Raw genomic sequence first — 7899 nt, forward strand, 5'->3', positions numbered from 1 at the left:
TTTAAACTCGAGACAATTCCAAGAATCATCTTTGCGGCAAATACAACGCAGTAGGCCTGGCCGCTTTGACACTTGCATCATATTCCTGATATGCTACAAGTCTCAATATTGACAAGAAAAGTAATTAGGCTTAATCTAACCTCATTACTTTCCAGGATGCTTTCTCGTACTGGCTGCGTTTGTATTAGATTAGATTAGATTAGATTAGATTAATCAGAGGCGAATGAACCAGAAGGTTTAAAACCTCTATAATAAAAATAAATAAACAAAAAAATAACAGTTAAGCTAGAAAGAAGAGCCTATGTTTTAAAGGAAGGAAAATATCCTATGTGAAATTTAACAACTCTAATGCATTTTTATTCTCAAAAACTGAAGCTCATGGTCCACTGCACGAATTTATGCTGGCCTGCTTACTCTCACACGAATTTTGACGTTTGAGCGGTGCCGACACCGCTCAAACGTCAAAATTCGTGTGAGAGTAAGCAAGCCAGCATAAATTCGTGCAGTGGACCATTTAGAACCAAATATTGTGGCGTTAGCACTAAATTGGTTTCCGAAAAAACTTAATTGACTTCCGCTGCCTTTCCTATGCGTTAAACATTACGTCGGAAGTAGTGCGCTGTACAGAAAACCAGATTTACTGTACAGCGCACTACTTCCGACGTTATGTTTAACGCATAGGAAAGGCAGCGGAAGTCAATGAAGTTTTTTCGGAAATCAATTTAGTGCTAAACGCACAATACTAGAAAGAACAGCCAATGTTCAGAAGAAGGAAACACCTCCGATAACAAATTGATAGTTGTAATGCTTATATAAGTAAAACAGAAAAAAAAGAAAACAGCATATGTTCAGAAAATGTTCATGCTTGTAATACTTAAACTAAGTAGATCAGTTAAACTAGAAAGAATAGCTCTCTCTCTCTCTCTTCTTGGCGTAAAGTCCTCATTGGGACAAAGCCTGCTTCTCAGCTTAGTGTTCTATGAGCACTTCCACAATTATTAACTGAGAGCTTCCTCTGCCAATGACCATTTTGCATGTGTATATCGTGTGGCAGGCACGAAGATACTCTATGCGCAAGGAAGTCAAGGAAATTTCCTTTACGAAAAGATCCTGGACCGACCGGGAATCGAACCCGTCACCCTCAGCATGGTCATGCTGAATACCCGTGCGTTTACCGCCTCGGCTATATGGGCCCTTTAAAACCAATAGCCTATGTTTTGAAGAAGGAAAAATTACCGATGAAAAATTTAATAGCTTTTGTGCTTGTTAATATTCTTAACCCCTTAAACTAATTAAAAACTCTTTTGTCCACTAGGACACTACGTAAGCGATTCCAATTGACAGCTGTACTTTGTACAGCACTCAAATGTATTCTATTCTACTATATCGAACTAGTTACGCCCTTGTGATGCTTTTACTTTTCTACCCTGCTAATGGTAGAATGAGGGGACGATGATGTTGATGCTTTTAGGTTAGGTGTTTTTGGATGGAATATTTTTATACTGTAGTGAAGAAAGATGTGCAGTTGCAGATACTGAATCTTTCATTCTGTGATAACTTGCATGCTACATAAATCACAGCCTGCTATAGTTCGGCCATCTTGACGTAACACATCCTCCTCGATGTGATTCACCAGCTAATGTCAGTTTCCATATTGCTTTTTCAAAAATTCTAACTCCTCTCGTACACATTCAAGCTTGAGAGTAATGAGCGGTAATGATGGTATGACACATGATGGTAATGACACTAATAGAGCTCCTTTCCAAACATCAGCTTTTGTCTTCGACAACGACGCTTTCGGCCTAACGACCCTTTCGGCCTAACGGCATTCGGTCTAACGGCATTCGGCCTAACGGCTTTCGGCCTAACGGCCTGCTCCCATCTCCGTCAATTTTCCACCGATTTTAATTTTTTTTTTGGCTCATTCAACTTACAACTCAGTATCTATCGATAAAGTGTTTGGTTAGACCGGATTTCCGGGCTTATGTTTTTATACAAAACAATGCTTGGAATTTTCGGTATCAATCATCCTAAAATTGCTTCAGCATATAGTATCTAACCAGCCCGCGTATAAAAATCAGACCTATAAGTTTGACCACTTTTTTCTGAAATGATTAGAACGCTTTGTCGAGCATCAAATCCGTGATATTTTCTAGCAAACATGCCTCTCCATGGAAAATAGCATGCTTACTAAAATAGAAAGTCCACTGTGATTCGTTTACTCAATATTGCGTACGATATCAAGAAAGCATTCCCACAAAAGCAATTTTGTTTGGGTGTTGTGGTAGCGTAATATTATAATAAAACACAGACAAAGGTACATAAACATCTCACTACAGGTGTTCTCTTGGAATTCCAGGATATTTTTAAACACGTAATTTTCGCTTCCATATTAGAAGTCGCACGTATTTACCTGTTTCTCTTTAATGATTTCCAATTGGATTTACCAAATGCTCAAAAACCGATATCATTCCTCAGCATTACGTCAAGCAGCGATTAGGAAATTGAGTGATTGTGGATGCCCCATGCGGGAGTCTTGTCCCACTTTTAAAGAATAGATACCGTCGTTGGGGGTGAGAATGGGTCAAAAAAGGATACTCAAAGATTGTTTGTTAAATAACAAATGCAACTGAAGTCGGAATAACTTTTTATTTGGTATATGTACTCTTCTATGTGGTAATAATAGTTTGGCAAGAAAGTATCACATTATATGAATTGCTTACTAAACTACAAATGATTGAAAATTGACCCAATCTCACCCCTTAGAGGGGGTGAGAATGGGTCAAAGTATTCGAAATCGCCTATCTAAGAATATAAGTTAATTTTATTGATCATATCTAGTAAACCTACTTAAAATACAATCTAACCATGACGAATAAAAACTTAGGTAATTTTAAGAAATGATTAATCCATCTAAAAGGGCTAATACAACCAAAAAAATGGTTGAAATTTAATAAAATAACGTTTGTATGTTGTATCGCCAATTAAGCTACCACAATTATCCTCATTTAAAATTTCAACCTCCATGAGAGGAGGGGGATTACAATGAGCGAGGGGCGCATTGAAAGATTGATTGAAGAAAAAAACATGCCAATCTCGTATGCCACAATTCGACGTTCGTTCGCTTTCCGACATTGTGCTCTGCTACCGGTTTTATAGCCCCGGTATTTCCTGGATCCCACTACCGTCTGGTAGTCAGTGTTGGTAAAAACTCAAATTCTCAAATCTCATGCTTGAGTTGTTTCACGCGCGATTCTTGACTCGCCAAACTCTCCACCGAAAAAATCATGCATGAGTTGACTCGCAATTTCACTCATTGCTTTATTTCTTGGTATTCTTATTACTTACTTCGATGTTTTTACCATTATATGATAGAACAAAAGCAAACCTATCGTACAATAACATTGGATGCCGTTCAAATTGATTAGGGTTCGTTTTACAAGCGAACGAGATTTCGGCGCGTGACTCATGAGAGCGAGATTTTGCGGTAGCTCAATGTGGTTTTCCTACTTATGATTTTGCCCATGACAAGCCTCACCAGGGTGCTTCATTTGTATGTCTTAGCTGTGAATCCGACTATGGAATCTCGTATCATTCAATATGTTACTATCCAGTTTTTACGCAACTGCGTTTCCGAGTACTCGGTTAAGTGAAACTAAGAAGCTTGAATCTTCAGAATTATTCTGTTGTTCTGAACCCGTTGTGGTAAGTAGCTATAGGCTTACTTCACGCTTTATGTGTTTTTTTTACTGTGCCCTTTCACATAATTTACTGTGCAGGGCGCTATTCAAAGTTCAAACTTTGAACCCGTTGGTTGTGGTACGCTTTTATGCGATTATGTCGAACCTATTCTCTTACCTTCCTTTTCGATATCCCATTCCTTATTCCTCCCTTCCCTCTCCCTCTGGTAAATGATTAATAGGCTTATATTCATGGCGTTCGCACAAATTTCCCAAATGGAGGAGAACGTGCCTCTGGAGCCGACCTATTGATACCTGATACACCGTCCATTGTTGATTTGATCAATCTTGTCAGCTTCCGAGCAAACCCGTTTTCATTCAGGATATGCGGAAATTTAACGAAACTGTCAAATCCGAGATAAAAAAAATACACCGTCATCTCTCGCCACAATATGACCTTGTAGGCATTTGTTCTGATATTTTTGTCAAAATATAACACTGTTTCTTTGATTATCTGTTTCAAATCATCATTCAATTAGTAGTCGCATTTATCATATCAACACGTTACTGTCTAAACTTGTACCTATTCTAAAACATGCATTCTGTAAATGCACTTAGCCCTCCAAGCTATGCACACATTGTGTGTTTCTACGGTTTCCTTCGAATGAGAGCGGTAGAATTTAATCACTGGGATTATTTTGCTGCTTGCCTCCGGCTTTTGGCAGTTGTTGTGGAGTATGAATGAACACATAGGTAGATAAATACAGACTTCCAACCGAGTATAATGCTTCACAGAAATCTTAAACTTAGGACGAGCTTCGGAAATGAAGGAATAGTTAGTTGTTAGCGTCGTAGAAGCATTGTGTTATTATTTTCTAAACCAGTTCACATTCTAGCTTAAATGAAAGAGCCAGGACCCAAAACTAGCTGGAGGATTACGATAAGCATTCCCTTGCAATTATATTCATATACGCAATGTAGTGGAACGAGCAGAGTATTTTTCGGTTGTGTTGGCACTGTTGCTTGAACTAAATGAATAATTCAATACGATTTCTTTTTTTAAAGGTTGTCTATACAGGGTGACTTGAGTTTTTTTAGTAGTTTTGTCCTCTTCCTCATTGAAGGTTTTTGCCGACCAACTTGCTTGAAACTTCAGTATGGTATCAAAAGTTTTGAGTTCAACTTGTTTCAGAAAACACCGATGAGAACAAAGCAGCGGAAAATAGCATCAGCTTTTCCACTCAATCGGATATTGATTTGCTTAGAATTGTGATTTTATAAATTTGAGATTTAGCTTCGTTATATTTTACCTTGAAAATCATAATAGTTATTTATGCAACAAGTTGCAAAATGCTGATTTTTTCAGCACGAGTTGTACATTTATCCAACGAGGCTTGCCGAGTTGGATAAATACGACGAGTGCTGAAAAAATCGAGTTTTGCAACGCGTTGCATACAACATTTTTTGCAATTACGAAAAATACTCGCTCCGGATAATCTATATAGCTACACATACATGAAATCAAGAGGTACCACGTGGGAGCATCCATGCGCACCGGCGCAGTTTTTTGTTCGATCAGGTAGGCTATGGTGTTGAAGGTGTGACACATTTTCAAGCTCCGTCGTCGTCGTCAATCAGCAATATAAGAAGGAGAAAAGTAGCTTCAGCTGCTGCTTCTGCACCTGATAGGCGGTCCGAATCGGATCGTTAATAGTCCTGATTTGGATTCGAGCTGCTAATTGGATGTAGGAGCAACAGGTTTATGTACGGAAATCGCGGTAGTGAGCAAAATGTATGTTCTGGCAAAAGTGCCGAAAAGTGCTACTTTTCAGCACTCTTAAGAGTGCCGAAAAGTAGTACTTTTCGGCACCTTTGCTTTAGTGGGGAAAAGTAGGCCGTTTTATCGTTGCAACCGCGAGTGAAAAGTAGGGTAATAAACAACGTAATTGCAAAAAATTTATATTAAGTGCTGTTCAGCCAAAACGTGACGCTAGTCAAAACGTCGCTTTATGGTTTGGTGCCAGTTCCATATTACATAACATGTGAAACAATATATTATCAGAAGAATTATCGTTTTCATGACATTTTAAACTTAACCAAGGATAACAGTTTCGTTTGCTTGAACCAATAATTCTGACTTAAATATCTGTATTTGATAAGTTTCGATGGACTTTTTCAATTTTTTTCCGTTCACGATTTGAACACCAAATATAGCAATAAATTACTGTTATATCCCAGTAAAGCATTTTATTTCTTCATGTGAGTCAATTTCAGCGAATCTATGCCGCTGCTACATTCATATGGACGTTTCAGTGTACGTCCGTAGGAACGGGTTTTAGCGCTCGGTGAAACAGTAAACAACCGGAGGTCATAAAGCTGTGCAAAATCTATAACTCAAACGCGAGTTTTATTAGAGTTTTTTTCGCTTCCGTCTCTGGCATTATGATACAACCACGCACGTTTATAGCATAAACCTAAACTCCAGCATCATCCAGCTATGTGCCGTCCAGAGTCCTCGGGCTCTCTGTAAGATCCGGTGACATCAATCCATATCAATCATGGATGAAGTGCTCTGTGATGTGCTCTGAACCGAACCGTTGGATTTCCGCACCTTTTTTAGTCGTTTCGCATTTTCACCGCCATTGCAGTACACTCATGCCTAGTGCAGCCGCTTTGGATGGTGATAGAGGATATCACTTTTTTGGATTCGATGAAATGAAATGCATAATGCCTTGCTTTCAGGTTCTCTACACTATGGTGCTTGAAGCGCCAATATATACAAGTGTTGGCAAAACACGTGAGCCTATTGGATCGTATCAATGATAAGACAGCTTCAAGTGTGAAAATGCACTTGCTTATCAATGAGGGACTCACTTCGAAGCTAACTCAATACAATATAATCATTTAAGAATTAGTGTATAGAGATCTTTGCATATTGTTACTTAATGCTTCGTTTTCAAAATCCTTATTTTTCAATTTATCTTTTTTTTTTCGTTTAAGAAACCAATACGTCTATGACATACGTCTATATTGCTTAACTTCTGTTACTCCAAACTATTACATTGTCAAGAAGGTAGTTTAATTCAATAAGTTTTTATTTTCGGTTTCTCCTAAACAACTAGTTAAATTATCTTGAACTTGTTAATAGCAACAGTAGCTGTCTAGTATCTGTCTTTTTACTTTCGCTGGTTTCTTTTCAAACAAATGGTGCTCTATGTTCACGTATGTCTTAGTTGAAGGCGCGTTAATACAACTTGATCTCCTGATGGGTAGGTACCTACATCATTCATTACGCCTTTATTTTTTTTTATTCTGGTCGTTATTCTATCTAATGACTAAGAGGGAAGGTTTAATCAACAACTTTACAGCATTATTGTTTTTTTTTTTCGTAGCAGTAAAAGATTCTCTTACCAAAAAAATGTTACACTTTTTTTTATAACAAAACTAGCTGTACCTGGCATACTTTGTCTTGCCTACTGCGTTTTTTGACGTTTTTCAAGTCGCTTGCTAAGTTCAAGTCCCCGCTCAAAGTGCATGTTAAAAGAGTTAATTTTTTTTTCAGTTTTCTCATGTTTTTTGGTTCATAAACCTTCCTTGGGTAAAAACTAACAGAACAAAACTAAGACGACCCAAATCGGACGTTCCGTTCGCAAGTTATGCGCGATCTCACGTATGCCACTGCATATTTATATATACAAAGATTGTTACACTCTTGTGGGGACGCATGGTACACAGTATTTTCAAATGATGGGGTTCGTCGCTTTTTTATAATGTATGTATGTAAGGTAGCCAGGTATAATCTGCCCCTTTAACACATAATGGAACCATTTTGGTTCTTTGCTTATCCATAATTGGTTAAGCAAAGTGTTAGCTTCCCACTGACTACACTAGACGCGGTAAGCTGATGATTATTTTTAGTGTGGACTGTGGAGTCATGCCCTGAGCTTGAAAACGCTAAGAAAAAATACACTAGCTACACGACGAATAGGATAATTTCCCAATTGTTGCACGGCTTAAAATTCGCCAATTGTTGCACACCTCATATGAATAACATGAAATGTGTTACAATAGGCGAGTTTTTAGCCGTGCAACGATTGGAAAATTACCCTACTGCTTCGCGTTTCAGATGGATAGCTCTCCCATCGTTCCAAATGTTCAGGCAACAATGCCTATGTCGTTCGCAAAGCACAAAATCCCACCGGATTTCGTGAAAATGTAC

The sequence above is a fragment of the Aedes albopictus genome, chromosome 1 (assembly GCF_035046485.1).
Source record: "Aedes albopictus strain Foshan chromosome 1, AalbF5, whole genome shotgun sequence".
NCBI lineage: Eukaryota > Metazoa > Arthropoda > Insecta > Diptera > Culicidae > Aedes > Aedes albopictus.